Below are 17,123 nucleotides of genomic sequence, written 5' to 3'. Positions count from 1 at the left end.
AGTCAAACCACCCTCCAAGAACACAGGGCAAAGAACTTGTAAGAATTGAACAGGTATACAAGATTGTCACTTCACAATGTTGCCTATGATGAGATGTATCATGTTTTCATTTCATTATAATTATTCTTAAATTCACCTCGTCACATATTAACGTATGCACATTTTATGAAAATCTGTTTTCTTTTGTCCTCTTTTTTGATGAAGTGGCCATATCAGATAATAAGAAGCATTAGACGAGCAGTATAAGATAACCTTCTCCATACTGGTACCTCCAGTTGTGTTGGAACTATGACTCTTCCAAGTGCCAACGCGTTTGGACACACCAGCTCTGGGAAAGTTTCCACAAGAGGCTTTCAGAAAATAGAACTGGAATTTGCAGTGAGGTGCTATTGGCTACGTGCTTGCTCCTGTAGCCCTATTCAGCATATACGTCTATAAAAAAAATACAAGGACACTTTAAGAATTCAACACTGTATGTACCTGCAAATTGAATCAGCCCTGCCAGTTACATTCAACATAAGGCAGTGTTGTCCAAACTTGGCCACTTTAAGATGAGTGGACTTCAACTCCCAGAATTCCCCAGCCAGCCATGCTGGCTAGGGAATTCTGGGAGTTGAAGTCCACTCATCTTAAAATGGCCAAGTTTGGACAACACTGACATAAGGTAATCCTTAAATCCCAAATCATTCCTTTTTCGGCTTGGGATCTTACCAGATGGGTACTACGTGAACATGCAAACAAATCCAGCTGCAATATAGTTATTTCAGAATTACTTAACAGACACTCAATTGCTTTCAAAACAATTGGCTCAATTTTCAATGATTTTGAATCTGTACACCACTAAAGAGTCATTTAATAATGAAGGCAGTAATAGATATATGGAACCATCCTTTTTGCCTCAAATGTCATTTTCTCTTCTATAACTAATGCTTGCTTGATTTTGTTAAGCAGGTTACTTCTCCTGCAGACACTCTTCTACTTAGATTTTAAGGGGGAAACGTTTCATGAATATGTTATGAAAAAAGAAAACAAAACTTCAAAAATCCTCAAACCTTTCCTTTAAAAATGGGTCAGGTTTGCACAGTCCTTTCTCCCTTCCATTTTGTTGCCTCCTTTAACATGTCCTGGCAGTCAGTTGGCAAATACAAGGTATTTTCTAAAGTGTAAATCATTAACCTACTGAAGTCAATGACAAAGGTCCCATTGACTTCTCTGGGATAAAAACTTGGATGTCAGTCAAAAGCCAAGTCTGTCTTTCCCAAACTGGCTGATAGTTTTGATAATATGTAGCTTAGAGGGAAGGTCAACATCTCCCAATGAATGTCCACATAGCAAATACTTCAAGAATTGCATTTTTCAAACTTAGACAAAATGCAACTTTGTTCACACTGAATGTTAGATCTGAACTGATGGTGCACTGCAGGCAACTGTGAATGAATCATAAGAAATATGCAAATCCAGGTGATTCCACTGAACATGTTCTTTGTAGTGGATCTGATGAAAAAGATGCACAATGGAAAGCAAGATCATGTATCAGCCATGTAATTATCCAACGGCTAAAATGTTCCTACAATTGCTTGGCAATCCAACAAAGATATGAGCTACTCAGTACCCCATGTGTAATACATTTGTTTGAAAGTGTCCTCTGATATATCCATAAAAGGGGTTCTGCACCCACCCCCTCCCCACACACATCAACTTCAGGTTTCTGATTTTTTTTTTTTTTTTGCAATTCTACTTTTTATGTAAAACAGCTCCTTGGAGTTCTAATCATGCCTATTGCCATTGTACATGTCTAATTTACTATGACCTGTTTCACACATTGCACTAAGCTATTGTTTAACCATAGTTTAATCCACAATCCACGATTGAGTACGTTCTTAATAACAGGCTAAACTAAAAATCCTATCAGTACTTATCCCAAAATATAAAGTGAACCTAGCTGATAAGTATAAAGTGTAAGAAGACTAGAAAACTGCCCTACTGCAGGATAGTGATAAAAGAGACAGCTCTGCTTCTATCTTACACGGAGGAAAAATGCCAGAGAGTTGGAAAAAGGCCAATATAGCACTAATACCTGAGGAAGGACAAGATCTGACTTTAACAAGAAACTATAGGCCAATATCGCTATTGAATAATGACTACAAGTTGTTCACAACGATTTCAGCTGATAGACTGAAAATTATTTTGCAAGAATTTATTCATGAGGATCAGTGTGAGTTTTTACCTAAAAGACAGTTAAAGGACAATGTTAGAAATGTGTTGGAGATTCTGGAATATTAGGATCAACATAATGAAAAACAAGCCACATTGATTTTCTTAGATGCAGAGAAGGCCTTTGACAATTTGAACTGGGCTTTCTTGTTCAAAGTTTTGGAAGATATGAATTTTGGAGAGAACTTCATAAAATGGGTAAGATTGATTTACACTTCACAGAAAGCACAAATAATTGTTAATGGAGATCTAACAAAACCCTGTGAGATACAAAAAGGAACAAGACAGGAATGCCCACTGTCTCCTCTCCTGTTTATTTTGGTTCTTGAATGCTGAATAGAGATATAAGACAAGATGAGAGGACTGTGGGAGTAAAGATTAAAAAAGAAACTTAAAAGTTGAGGGCTTTTGCAGATGACTTGGTGTTGGTTTTGGAAGATCCTTTAAAGGGAATTGAAACATTAATGGGCAAATTAAAAGAATTTGGTGCATTTGCATAAAAATGAATATCTTGTCTAGAATGATGATTTTGTTTCAGACAATACCTATTTTGACAACAGATGCACCATTTAAACAGGGGCAGAAGGATATATCTAAGTTTGTATGGCAGGGGAAAAAAACCACAAGTTAAATATAAGATGTTACAAGATGCAAAGGAAAGAGGAGGATTGGTCTACCTGATTTAAAATTGTATTTTGCAGCTTGCTGTTTGGTTTGGATGAAAGAGTTGGTACTGTTGAGAAATAGAAGGCTCTTGGAGTTGGTAGGACATGACCTGAGATTTGGGTGGCAGGGGTTTCTGTGGTATGACAAAGTTAATGTGGATTTTAAAAATCATTATGTTAGACATGCCATATTGAGAATATGGAATAGATACAAACCCAGGTTGTGCTGGAAAACATTTTTGTAGCTCTCTGCACAAGAAGCATTTTATAGATGAGAAATAATAGGCAAACACAAATGGCTAACTTATCGTGAGATACTGGGATTTTGTCCAGGGGAATGTAAAATAAAATCGAGAGAAGAATGGGTGGCAGAGGGATATAATTTCAATGGTTTTCTTATCTACAGTTATTAGAAAGATTTAAGGTAGGCAAAACAAAAGAGTTTATGGTTTTGAATATTGTAAGACTGAGTTTGAAATAGAATTGTGTACAACAGATGAACATATAATTGCTAAAATGAATACATTTTTATTGAAATTTGAAACAGAAGAAGAAGAAGTGAAAGAATGTATGATAAATGGAGCTAAAGATTTTGGTTGTAATATACAGATGGAACAATGGGAAAATATGTGGCTGAAAGGATGGAAATTTACACTATGTTATAATCTTAAAGAGAATTTTTATAACATGATGTTCTGTTGGTATATGTCACCAGAGAAATTGTCTAGAATGTATAAAGGCACTTCAAATTTATGTTGGAAATGTAAACACCAAGAAGGGACATTTTATCATGTTTGGTGGATGTATAAAAAAACTGGAAAATTTTGGATTCAGATACACACACTGATTCAGAGGATGTTAAAGATTAATATACAATTGAGACCAGAGGTTTTCTTTTGGGATTGATGGACAAACGGTTGGAAAAAAGTCATGGAACTTGGTTTTGTATATGGTGACTGCAGCAACATCATGGAAAGATCTGGCTTTACCCACAATGGAGGAATGGCTGGTGACATATCATGGAACTTGTGATTTATGCTTTTGATGATTAGACAGGATAGATCAGTGTTGTCCAAACTTGGCCACTTTAAGATGAGTGGACTTCAACTCCCAGAATTCCCCAGCCAGCCATGGGGCTGGGGAATTCTGGGAGTTGAAGTCCACTCATCTTAAAGTGGCCAAGTTTGGACAACACTGGGATAGATTATAGAAAGAAGACAGTAATGTTGTAACCATAGAGTAAGAGGTACATTTATAATTGTACTTATAACTGCCGTAAAGAAGATCAGAAGCTACTTCTTTGTATCTTTTTTCTTTCTTTTCTATTTTTCTTTTACTCTTTTTCCTTTCTAGCACTTTTAGCTTTCTCTTTGATTTCTTTCTCTCTCTTTTTTTCTTTTTCTTACTTCATATTAGTCTGTAATATGTTTTTAATCTTCCTTTTTTAAAAAGTTTTAATAAAATTATATTAAAAAAATAAAAGAGACAGCTCTGCCAATTTCCTCTCTTTAATTTAGTAATCTTTTTTCTCTTTGCTTGCTTTAAAAATGGCTTGATTCAATGTCTGAAGAAGTCATGCTAGGCAATTTCTTTTAAAAGCCATTTCTTTTTTGATTTAACATCGATATATTTTATTATCAAGCTACTCAAATCCTTTTTCCGATATCAGCATTTTAATAGTTGGATTGCTTCATTTAAATCAGTGGTATTGAGCAGATGTTAAATTAATGCGTGCCCAGAATTCAGTGCCTGCTCTTTAATGTGTCCTACATGTTTCGTGACAATTAACTGCACAGTTGATTTGAATGGAAGCTGCATTTACTCTATTCTGCCAAGTGCAGATTGTCACTTAAGAAGTTTGGGCTTATTCTCTTTCTGAATTCAACTCACCAGCAGACATAAATGTCACCAAGAAGGAAAGATGAAAATAACAAAAACGAACACCAGCAAAATCACCAAAATAGTTCCTATTATGGACATCAATTTACACCTGAAAGGTCATCTTTTTGGGGGTTGGGAGTTCGTTTAATATATGCTGCTGAAAGAAAAAAGAGAAGCTTCGTAGCTTCTGTGCTACCATGTTTCATTGGGGGGAAAGCTTACAGCTGGCAAAGCCAAAGGACAACACTTTCACTGAAAATTGGGAATATACAAAAGTGCACTCTGAATTCATTGTTCTCATTACTGATACAAGATAACTGAGGAATTAATGATTTATTTGGGTCAACCAGAGGGATTGATGATAAACTGTCTCATCTGGTTCAATAATTAAAACTGTTTAAACAGGATGGTTGCAATCCGTCTCACTGCCATTGGCAGGATAAAGACGGGAGAACCAATGATATGCAGTACCATGGAGAGGTAGAACCAAGATTCATAATAGGCAGGCCCAGGGTTAGGTAGAATCTAGTCACAACAGGCAGAGCCAATGGTAGGTAGAGGACAGCTTGATAACCCATTCAACAATAGAAAAGAAGTTCTTTGAACATCCATTTTGATGCTCCAGGATGAATGTGCCAAGCAGGAAATGCAAACTGTGGCAACTAACTACAGCTTCATGAATGCAAAGAAAAAGCTGAGAGAGGATGTCACACCAGACAGAAAAACACTCCTTAAAGACCACTTTCTCCTTCTATTCCAGCCTAAATGTATTTCACAAAAAGGCAGACAAGCATAGAGAGCCATGGAGATGATCTTCTGGCCATCCAGAAGCTGTTAAGATAACAACAGGTGCAGAAGAATGCATTCAGCCCAGGGAGACTGGTAAGTGTTGGAAAGAGACTCAGACTGATTTCCCTCTGACTCCCTGGGGCAGTGTTCCTTAACCTTAGCAACTTTAAGATATGTGGACTTCAACTCTCAGAATTCCCCAGCCAGCCATGGTGGCTAGGGAATTCTGGGAGTTGAAGTCCACATATCTTAAAGTTGCTATGGTTGAGGAACACTGCCCTGGGGTATAAGAGGGAGAGAAGAAAAACATGGGCTTGCAAGATTCTGTTACTGTAGCATATCTCAATAAAATGTAGTTCTGGTCTTCCTGTGGAGTCAGTTTCCTGATCTGGTCTACCTCATAGAGCTGACAACAGGGCTAATTTTAAAAAGAAAAAAAAAATGTTTTTCTTTAAATAAGCAAACAGATATATCAATAGAAGAGAATATCTGTAGCTCAGGGTTGAATTGTGGAGTCCTTGGTGTTCTCTGAGCTTGGTTGTTTTCTTGCAGAGGTTTTGTTACCTGACTAGATAACGCTGTGCTCTGAAGATGTTACCTAGCCGGGTAACAAAACCTCTGCAAGAAAACAACCAAGCTCAGAGAACACCAAGGATTAAACAGATATATCCTTAAATATAAAAATAAAGAATGGGGAGCATGAGGAGTAGCATGCCATTACTTGTTCTCATGTTTTTATGGCTCTCCACAACTGTAGTAAAGAGGAAGTGGTCTGGATATCCAGAAGTGAATTCCAAAGGAGGAGGGCTGTTACTGAGAAGACTTAAGCCAAGGATCCCTAAAAATAATGACGGGGCCCTCAGCAAGCCCTCTTTCTCAGATCTTACTGGATTTGCAGATTTCAACTTGGAGAAGGCGCTCAGGGAGGTAATCAGGCTTTGATGCATGTATGACTTTCAGGGTGACAACTAGCACCTTGAATTGTACCCCGAAGCTAACTGGCAGCCAGTGCATCTCCCACTGTAATGTGTTGCATGGGTGAACCTCAGTGCACCCATAACTACATGGACCAGGCATTGCATGTTGCACCAGCTGAAACTTTCAGATGGTTTTCAAGGGCAGCCTCATGTAGAACACATTGCAATAATCCAGCTGCAAGGTGACAAGGACATGAGCGACTGTGAGTAAAACCTCCTGATCCAGGAAAGGCCACAGCTGGAGCATAAGCTCTAATTAAGAGGAGGATCTCATAGTCATGACATCTCTATGCTAGTCAAGCAGGAGCTGTGAGTCCAGGAGGCAGTGCCAACTCAAGGGTATATCGTGTCCCTAGCCAGCATTGACTGATAGCACCACCTGCTGTTGATGCAAATATTTGCATTTTCAGAATAATTTAGAAGGACGGGTGGCATTGGCAACCCCTAAGCTTTGGCACCCTAAGCCAGTGCCTATTTGGCCTTAGCCTAAAGCCGGCCCTGCCAGGAGGACCCTTAAGCAGCAAGCCAGATCCATCACTAGCCCATCCAGAGTGAAAGTTGCTGGAATGCAATAAGAGCGGAGAAATAAGCTTGCTTCATCACTCTTACATCACAGCGTAGGCTTGAGTTTGAGCCCTTAGCCTTGTTTGGTGACATTCTTTCTTTGTCTTTATGCCAGTGACATTCTAGATGTCTTTTCTGAATGATTGGAAATAATTATGACAATGAAGATTATAATGATGACAAATTATCCATAATGTCATGGAGACATGAAGAAATTAAATGTAATAATAACAACACTATTACTATTATTATTATTACTATTATTGTTTTAAGATATGCAAAGATTTCCTCAAAGTTGGCTCCACCTTGCTTGGCTTTTTCATTCCCAATCCAGGGCCAATACCATCAACTGTTCTGTGGGAATAATCCAGAGAGAGCTTTAGATGGTTTGTTGAAAATTCTTGGGTTTTTGTTTTTTTTTTTTTGGTGCCTTTGAGGCAACTTTTTACTTCTGGTGACTGCCTGGACTAGTCCCTGCAGTTTTCTTCACAAGGTTTTCCGGAAGTGGCTTGCCATTGCCTCCTTCCTAGGGCTGAGAGGGAGTGATTGGCCCAAGGTCACCCAGCTGGCTTCGTGCCTAAGGCGGGACTAGAACTCACAGTCTTCTGGTTTCTAGCCTGATGCCTTACCCACTACACCAGACTGGCTCATTGTTAACTTACTAATTACACATTCTTTTTGAGTATGTGCCTTTTGAGTCATGCATTGACTCCTGGAAAATGCCCAAACAAGTCTTTGCAGTTTTCTTGGCAAGATTTTCAGATGTGATTTGCCATTGTCTCCTTCCTGGGGCTAAGAAAGACCCAAAGTCACCCAGATCGCATTGGGCCTAAGGAAGGACTAGAATTCACAGTTTCCTGGTTTCTAGCCTGGAGTCTTTAATCACTACACTAAATTGGCTCTCTAACTATTAAAATGCTTACATCAGTAAATTTATTTGATTGTTTCCTTAAAGATGAGGTATAAACAACTGTATATATACACACACACATATAGATACACAAACATATACTAAACAAACTTATATAGCTGCTCATCTATCAGAAGGAACTCTGGACTGCAAACAGGATAAAAACACAGTATACTAAAAACAAAAAAAGCATTTAAAACCATAAACAGTGTTGAGGCCCTGATAAAACTCACATGCCAGCTCCATAAACATCCTGGCCCCTGTGTCTGAGGGAAAAGGCAGATCTTTACTGCTTTCCTGAAAGCCAACAGGGTTGGGGCCATCTGTATCTCTGTTCCACAAGGTAGGCACCATCGCAAAGAATGGTGCCTTCTGAGACCCCACCAGGTGACACCACTTCACCAAGTGGGTACAGAGCATGCTCACCCTGTCAGATCTAGTAGAACAGGCAGAAATCATTAGAGACAGGCAGTCCCACAAGGAACCTGGCCCCATGTCATATAGGGCTTTAGAGGTGACCAGCCGCACCTTGAATTGCACCCAAAAGCCTACTGGGAGCCAGTGCAGCTCATACAGCATTGGCTGAATGAGCCCACTACTTCTGCAGCTTCCAAAAGCTCTTCAAGGACAGCCCCATGGAGAGCACATTGCAATAGTCCAATTGGGAGGTGACTAAGGCCCTCAAACACAAGCATGCCATAAAGCAGAGGCCTAGGACTAGACCTCTCCTTCCCACTAACACCAACTGGAACCGGCCTTGTAGGAAAGAGGAGAACCACTGAAGAACTGCCTCCCCCTCCCAACCCACCAGCTGGACTAGAAGGATATCATGATCAACGGTATCAAATGCTGCTGAGAGATCCAGAAGGGCCAGGATGGATACACCACCCCCATCCCAGGCCTACCAGGTCATCCATAAGCACAATCAATGCTGTCTCAGTACTACATCCCGGCCTAAAACCTGTCTGTAATGGGTCCAGATAATCTGCTTCCTCCAGAGCCCTTTGAAGCTGGGGACCTACAACCTTCCCCAAAAGACAAGGTTGGAGACTGGATGAAAATTGTCCAGCACTTCTGGGTCCAGTGATGACCTCTTAAGGATATATCCCTATTCAAACAATAACAGGAAAAAAGTAGCAAAAGAGAGTTTTCTCAAACTACACAAATTGGGAGAAATTAGTGATAAATGTAATAGAGGTATTATTTTAAAAAAGAAAGACACGTGCAACAGCAGATTTGGAACTTCTTCTCATTCAGAGTAGCAGTCAAAAGATGGCCACGGCACAAACAAAAAAATGACATTTTTATGTTTGTGTTTTCTGAAACAAAACAGTGCACGGTATGCTCAACAAGAGCATTTCCTATGATCCAGCATCTAGCTATGAATATGTGTAAGAATTATCCGTGAATAAGTATGGATTTATTTTGGCCTATTAGAGTATTTGTTTCTACAGATATAGTCAAGTTGATAGAGCTTCTCACGTTTTCAGTGTCAGCTTTCTTATATACCACCTAGTATGACATATCTTGTGATATGATTATTTGAAGAGAAAAATAAGTACTTGGAGAAACCACAACACACACATAGACATGCTTTATATTAATCTTGGCACCACTGTAGTGGGCAGGACATTTCTTTCCTTCCTGATTGGGCAGCACATCCAAAGATAGTAAGAATGCTGATAAGGAGGGAACAGAAGTAATTTTGAACAAGGTGTACTACAAAAACCAGTTGTTCCACAACTGTCTGATAAAGCAGCATTTATCTGTATGTAGTCAACTTAGTCTGATTAATCCCAGAAGAAGATTTCAATTCAAAGCACATATGGGCTCTGAAGTACTGTAGATTTCTTTATCATACAAAATCTAGGACTTTTGTCTTTTATAGCTTATCACAGTTGCCTAAGATTGGCTCTACCCTGTAATAACTAACATTGTCAATCAATTATTCAGTTTTTGAACTGCTTTTTCAAGATGTTTGATATTTTAGGCCAAAATTAAATCTTATATATGTGACTCCACAGACTTCATTTTTCTTAATTATATATTCAAAGTTGTTTTGAAACTTTATATTAAAGATATATTAAAAAGTGAGAGTGCTGTTCTATGTCTGCCCCAGGTTCTACCAAGTGATATTTTCCATACAAAGAGAAAGCGAGAATGGGGAAAAATCCAAACAAATGTCTAAATTAGGAAAGAGTTTGACAACAACAAAACCAACAGATCCCTTAGAGATCTCCCTAGATTATTGGGATTATACAATTTTGAAGAACTAAAAAAAGGGGGGGAGGGATCTTGCAACATTTAGAGTTTATTGTGGGCTTCTTTTGATTGGTCAGAAAGCTGGATTAGCCAAGAGGGCTAATTTGTGGTTTGTATATTGATTGGATATCCCTAAGCTTCACCTGAACTTTCAAATGTTTATCATCTTTGGATTTGCATTATTTATACATTGTTCAATAACAGAGATTTTCCGACTGGTTTAAAATAAAAGTAGTTCTTGTATTAATTCCTACACAGAATTAAAAGATGCAAAATCTGAAAACAGTATAAAAGAATTGCATAGGTAAAGAATGAATCTCAACCAACAGCCACATCTAACATCATGCAAGCAAACAGCTGATCACTCAGTACAGACTTGCCCTCTTTGTTTTCTTCTCCCATCACCCCTGCAAGCTTCCAGATATATTCCTTTTAAATAGTTATTTTAGTTTATTTATTTGTTAAATCTGTATCCCTCCAGGAGCTCAAGTCAGCATTTACCACCATTTGTCCTCCAGCTTCCCCCTCCAACTCCTTTGAGTTATGTCGGGTTGAGAGATTTTGACTGCTCCAGAGGGACCCTGTGAGCTTCTGTGGTTAAGGATGGACTTGAATCTGGGTCCCAATCCAGGAGAGAGGGAGATAATAAAGGGAGAGTTAAGAGGTCAAAAGTCCTCAGCCCTTGAGGATGCAGCAAAATCTAGCTCTCTTGAAGATAGAAGCTCTCTGAGGCCAGGCAATCTTTACCCTCCCATTTGAGAGGATAGACTATCCTGTATCCTGAATACAATGGCAGGTAAGATAGATGCTCTGGAGGTAAAGAAAAATAAAAAGATACAGCCAGGAAGATAATTATTACGAGCTTTGGAAGGGGAGATCCAAGGTAGTGGATTTGCTGTATATAAAGACCATAGTGCTCTTTACATCTCTTGAGGCTCAGTCTGTTTATTTGTAAAGAAACTCCTCTATTACATAAATGTCTCAAGTCTCCAGTGATTGAAATTGTTGCCCATGAAGCTGCTAACTTCTGAAACAAATGGGATTAGCACAACAATTAAGTCCATGGGTCCCTTACTGATGGTAAACTTAACTAGGTCAATCTTAAGAACCTGATGTTTGAATTCATTTTCTGAATTATTTTTAATTAGCCCAGTTGAAGATGTACACCTATACTTATAATGCTCTTATTTCTTAGGGGTATTAAGAAGCAGAGGTTGTTTGCAAACAACACAAAATCCTTCACAGATTTTTCAAATTAGTTTTGTTTACTTGGCCAGAAAGAAACCAGTAGGTTTTTTTTTTTTCATTTTCTTTGTTTCTCAAAAATATTGGTCATAATCCTTTGAAATAAGTTGCTACTAAATATTCTTTTGTTTGGCAAATAATCACACCTAAATATTTTGCTGGCTTGACTTTCCACATCTTGAGAGCCTATTTTCTAGGAATTAGAGATTACTCACTCCTGAACTCTTAAGAAAACAGTCATCCAAACCAACTTTACCCCTCAATAATTTCATACTCCTATAGTCACTTGTACAAACAAGCCTCTCTTTAAATCTACCCAAACGACTGCTTTCAGAAACAAGGAAAGAAAAGCAGAAAAATGTAGTCTTTTTTTTTTGCAAATATACAGCAATAAAGGGCAGTAACTTCTTTTAGATAGCTTTACAGACTTCAGGATAAAAATTGCTGGTCTGCTTTAAAAGTCAAAGTTTTCAGTGAACATTCAAAAACTTCAGGCAGCCCACTTGCAGGACATTTTAGCACCATGGGTAAGGAATTAAATGCCACCAACCTTATTCCCTGTTATTGCATTACTGTACATATTGTATTTATTTATTTGTTTGTTTGTTTGTTTATTTATTCAATTTGTACAGCCACCCATCTCACCTAAGTGACACTGGGTGGCTCACAACAGTTAAAAACAAGAGTCCAATAAAAACAAGTTAAAAAACAATATACAAACATATAAAGCCATCAATAACCACAGTCAACAGCCAAGCCCATCCTTGTGTCAAGCTCAACAAACCCACTATAAAAGCTACCCACCATTGCCAGACGTCCAAGCATTGTGGCAGAGCAATGTCTTCAGGGCCTTTCTAAAGGCTAGCAAGGTTGGGGCCAATCTACGTTCTGGGGGGATGATGTTCTTTTCATATACTTTTTAAAGTTCATAGGCTAGGCCTGAATCACAAATGCCAATGCTGAAATACCATCTCTGCTTCTCCATCCATTCCACAATATTCTCACTATGGTCCTGCTCAGTGATCTCAGAAAGAGTAACCAGGGACGCCCTTCCTAGCAGTCCAAAACCAAGTGAGATTTGTAATGTAACCTCAGGAATGTCAGTCAGAAGGACACCATGGCCTACAGAGGAATCATATCCTACTGACAACCCAAGGTCCTCCAAATGTTGCTGAACTATACCTCTGAGCATCCCTTATTATTGCCCATGCTTTGTAGAGATGCTGAGAGCTGTAGTTCAGCAACTCCCTGTAACTATCCTTGGTCTTAGTTGAAAGTCTGAGAAGTGATTGTCCTGTAACTGGCAAATATAAGTATGGGTACAGAGAAAAATGCTGGATGAAAATTGGAGAACATTTATAAAGATGTAGAGATCATTTCTCCTTGCTGTATTGTCATTTGTTGGTCTTGTGTTACAGCCATTATTCTTTCCTACAATACTGGTACAGAATGCAGCTAAATGGATTATAAATGATGTCAGCTATTCGGCACATGTAACCCCACTGCTTCAGAGGCTGCATTGGTTGCCAGGGTGTTTCTGGGTGCAATTCAAGGTACTGACTGTCACCTTTAAAGCCTTTCATGGCTTGGGACCGGGTTACATGAGAGACCATCTTCTCCCAGTTGTTTCTACCCATCCAATATGGTCCAGCAGGATGGGCACGCTCTGGGTCCCATCAGCCAAGGAATGTCGGCTGGTGGGGACCAGGAGACATGCCTTTTCTGCCATAGCCTTTGCCCTCTGGAACATCCTCCCTTCTGAGATTAGGATGGCCTCGACCCTTCTGCCCTTTCGGAAGGCCTTGAAGACTGGGGTCCTGATTGTGTGAAGGGACCCATTTCCTGGTTATGGTGACACCAACGGATTATAATATCTCTTGGCTGCTCTCTGTAGTCAATATGTGTTTTTATTGTGCTTTAAGTGTTTTAATTGTTTTTATGATTGTTGCCCCCCCCCCCAGAGTCACTAGTTTGAGATGGGTGGCTATACAAAATAAAATAAATAAATAAATAAATAAATAAATAAGCAAACAAGCAAGCACTGCCCTTACTTTGTAGCTGTTATATAATATAACATGCACATACCAGATAGTTTTTTCTGAATATACTGATGAGATACAGAAACATAGCATGCCTGCATGTAACACATATGCACCTCTACCCCATGTGCACCCAACCAAATTACTTTCTAAATCACCTCCCAAGGTAAGTACCACTCTATTTTATGTCCACTCACATACCCCTTTCAAAGAAAAAGAAATCAGGAATTCAGTCAAAGTTATCCTCTTGTGTTACAGAGGATACATTTTCTGAATGTTTTCCTTTATCATCTTTTCTTCTTTAAAAAGACGTTTGAAACTATTGTGACAGTTCTAATAACCAGCTCTAGATATAGTAATTATACCAGTTACTGTTTCTAGAGTTGAAGTGAAATTTCCCAGAAGTCTTTTCTCTGTGAATATTTGAGATTTTTTTCACCTTCCTCCCCCATTATGCTCCCAAATGACACTAAATCCAAGCACTGTGGAAAGTATTAAATGGTGATCAGACCACAATACATTTGCTCAAGCTTCTTGCTCTGTGCAACAAAGTCAAGGAAAAGGAAGCTTGGAAAGAAAAATACATTATGCTTCTGTCATTGCTATACTCTTGGAATATTTCTCTTGCATCTTGAACTGTTTGATAAAACAGGATCCTGCCCCCAATTTCCATGTCTGCAAGACAGCAAAGCATGTTGAGATGGCATTTGCACAGGATGACTGGAGCTGATGCCCTACACATCTGGAGGACAATGTGAGGAGAAAGGTTGGGTTGGAGAACTGAAATCTCTTGCACCCAGAGTCAAAGGGAGCCTGAAGGCAGCTGAAGGCACCAAGTATCACAAGATAGCATGTAACTCACCTTCTTCAGCCACTGGAATGGGTGACTTTGACTTTCAAATAAATCAGGGGTAGTAAACCATCAGGGGGGATCAATTTAGGACTCCAGCAGTCCTGTACCTTAACTCCACTATCCAGAGAGTCTAGTCCCAGAATGGTCCTGTTTATTAGCGGGCTACTAATGGAGAAACCCAATCGTTTCAGAAAGACATGGCAGAACCGCTTCCCAGAGGTCAAATACATCAACATGGCTTGCAACTGATCAGACTCTGCAAAAGACCCGACTCAGCGAGTTTTCCGAGCCCCTTCCACACTGTTCCCCTACCGAGAAGGGCTAGTTCTTTAAAACAGAACCGAATCGGTGCTACTGACCCATTTTCATTTCTCTCCCCTCATCAGCCACTTGGAATACGCAACGCTGAAAGGGAGGGGCTCCCGGGCGGCAAGACCCTCTGTAGTTGCTCGGCGCTCCCGGCTTCAAGTCGGAGTCCCTGGCTCCAAACTAAACAAAGACGGAATCGGAGGCAGTTTCTAGATATTCGCACTCAGGGCTTGACAACTGGAGACCTGCTGCAGTCAGCGAATTAGAGAAACGTCCAGCTCGCTAGAGCTGCAGCTGGGGACGCCTCGGGCTTCGGCTGCCCTTGACCTGCAGGGGGCAGCCGGCCCGGGCATGCAGGCGAGCAGACCGCCGCGAGGAGCAAGTGCCCTCCGCGGGAAAGGCAGCCCGCATCCAAACCCCTGGAGAGGCGCTGCCGCCGCCGCCGCCGCCGCCGCCGCCGCCGCTGCTCCGGGGTCGCCCCTAAGCTGCGCCTTGGCCCCGCGCTGATTCATCCCCGCCAGCGGCTCTGCCCCTGATTCCCGGACGCTCCCGAGCCCTCTTGCGCTCCCTGCCCATCTTCGTCCTTGCCCACCTCTTTCGAGACTGTCAAGCCTCGGTTCCCTTTCAGATCCAACCGCGGGAGTTGGATTTCGAGAGATCGGGCGGCCGTGCCTTCACGTCCCCGGCGGGGCGGGCGCGCGGGCGGGCAGGCACACAAAGAAGCCGGCAAGTTTCGTTTACCTGGGCCCAGGGGCTGTGGCTGTGGCTGGAGCTCGCCGCTGGCCGGAGTGCGCCCATCAGCCGCACCGAGTAAGGGTCCGCCCTCGGCTCCCGTGTCCAGATGCGCCTTGTGGCTGCTTTCTCCTCCTGCGGCTCCCCTCCCTCGGCGGGCGGCGACACAGCGCTCCCTGGAGTCCGCGGGGGGCTTCAGGGCTTCTCTCCTCAGAGTTGACGCGCCTCGTCGCTCGCTCGCTCGCTGCGGGAAAGTCTGCCCAGAATGCTCTGGCGGGAAAGGGGAAGGGAAAGGAGGAGAAGGGGAAGGAGAAGAGGAAAGGGAAAGGAGGAGAAGGGGAAGAAGAAGGAGGAGGGGAAGGAGGAGGAGAAAGTGAAGAAGGAAAAGGGAAAGGGAGGAAAGGAAATGGAAAGGAGAGAAGGGGAAGGAAAAGGAGAAGGGGAAAGGAGGAAAGGGGAAGGAGGAGAAGGGGGAGAAGGAAAAGGGAAAGGGAGGAAAGGAAAGGGGAAAGGAAAGGAGGAGAAGGGGAAGAGGAAGGGGAAGGGGAAGGGAAAAGGAGGAAGGGAAAGGAGAAGAAGGGGAAGGGAAGGGAAGGGGAAAGGGAGAGAAGGGGAAGGAGGAGAAGGGGAAGAAGAAGGAGGAGGGGAAGGAGGAAGAGGAGAAAATGAAGAAGGAAAAGGGAAAGGGAGGAAAGGAAATGGAAAGGAGAGAAGGGGAAGGAGAAGGAGAAGGGGAAAGGAGGAAAGGGGAAGGGGGAGAAGGGGGAGAAGGAGAAAGTGAAGAAGGAAAAGGGAAAGGGAGGAAAGGAAATGGAAAGGAGGAGAAGGGGAAGAGGAAGGGGAAGGGGAAGGGAAAAGGAGGAAGGGAAAGGAGAAGAAGGGGAAGGGAAGGGGAAAGGGAGGAAAGGGAAGGGAAGCCCCCCCCCCCCGTTCGTTGCTCCAGCTTATGGACTGCGAGCCGTCTCTAGCAATTACAATGAAGACAGACCTTCAAGAAATCAATATCTGTTTCCCATTCCTGAGCTTTGGAACTATATTATACTGTATTTATTTGGCAGTGAGTCCCATGTGAAGTCATGAAATTTGCTAATAAACCCATTGTGAGGATTGGATTAGGAAGATGTTCTCAAGTCTTTTCCTCTTACTTAATGTATTCATGCCTTTTCTTAAATATTTTAAATTCCTGTTCCTTCAAGAAACTTTCAGAGAGATTCTCTGATTTTACCTGCTGAAAAATGACTTTGCCAGATATGGAGGATGAAGGGAGAAAATGAATAATCAGGAGATTTACCTTATTCTGAGGACAGTCTTCTCCAGCCAGGGCCAAATTATTTATGGCTCCAGAGGACTGAGGGTTCTGACAATAGTTTCAATGCGATTTGACCCCAAGGTCAGAGAAGGTAGTGTAGGCATCATACTATCAATCTTAACTAAGCCTATTTCATCCTGGACTAGAAAATGGTGCTTCCAGTTAGAAAGAAGTCTGGTTTATGGACAGGGTTTCCATACTATTATCTCCCTTAGTATTAATTTAGTAAAGTCAGATACCCCATAGTAGTTCACAAGTTCCAATTTGGCTAGCTACTGATTTCTGCCAGAGTATATTTTGCAACATTGCAGTTTCCTAAGGAGGTGTGTGCACATAGCTTAGCTGCTGAAATCTGTGTAAAAGTTAATGCGTAG

General features: G+C 41.2%; 1 protein-coding gene across 6 annotated transcripts in view; it reads right to left on the bottom strand.

The window, feature by feature from the left end:
• Positions 1-16,240, bottom strand: part of KANK4 (KN motif and ankyrin repeat domains 4) — a 59,531-nt gene extending 43,291 nt beyond the window's left edge. For 2 of the 6 annotated variants that reach the window (XM_088153622.1, XM_088153626.1), the window contains exon 1: positions 15,450-16,240. The gene's annotated coding sequence lies outside the window, so the exon portion shown is untranslated. Of the gene's footprint in view, positions 1-269; positions 405-14,758; positions 14,937-15,449 lie in introns of those variants that run through there. The other 4 variants (XM_088153624.1, XM_088153628.1, XM_088153623.1 and 1 more) reach the window with 2 other exon arrangements.
• Between the last annotated feature and the right edge of the window lie 883 nt (positions 16,241-17,123).

This window comes from Python bivittatus, unplaced genomic scaffold (assembly GCF_059951505.1).
Source record: "Python bivittatus isolate LINGU-HERP-01145 unplaced genomic scaffold, Pbiv_v1 ctg000700_np1212, whole genome shotgun sequence".
In the NCBI taxonomy this organism is placed as follows: Eukaryota; Metazoa; Chordata; class Lepidosauria; order Squamata; family Pythonidae; genus Python; species Python bivittatus.
This window is presented reverse-complemented; position numbering and strand designations above follow the sequence as displayed.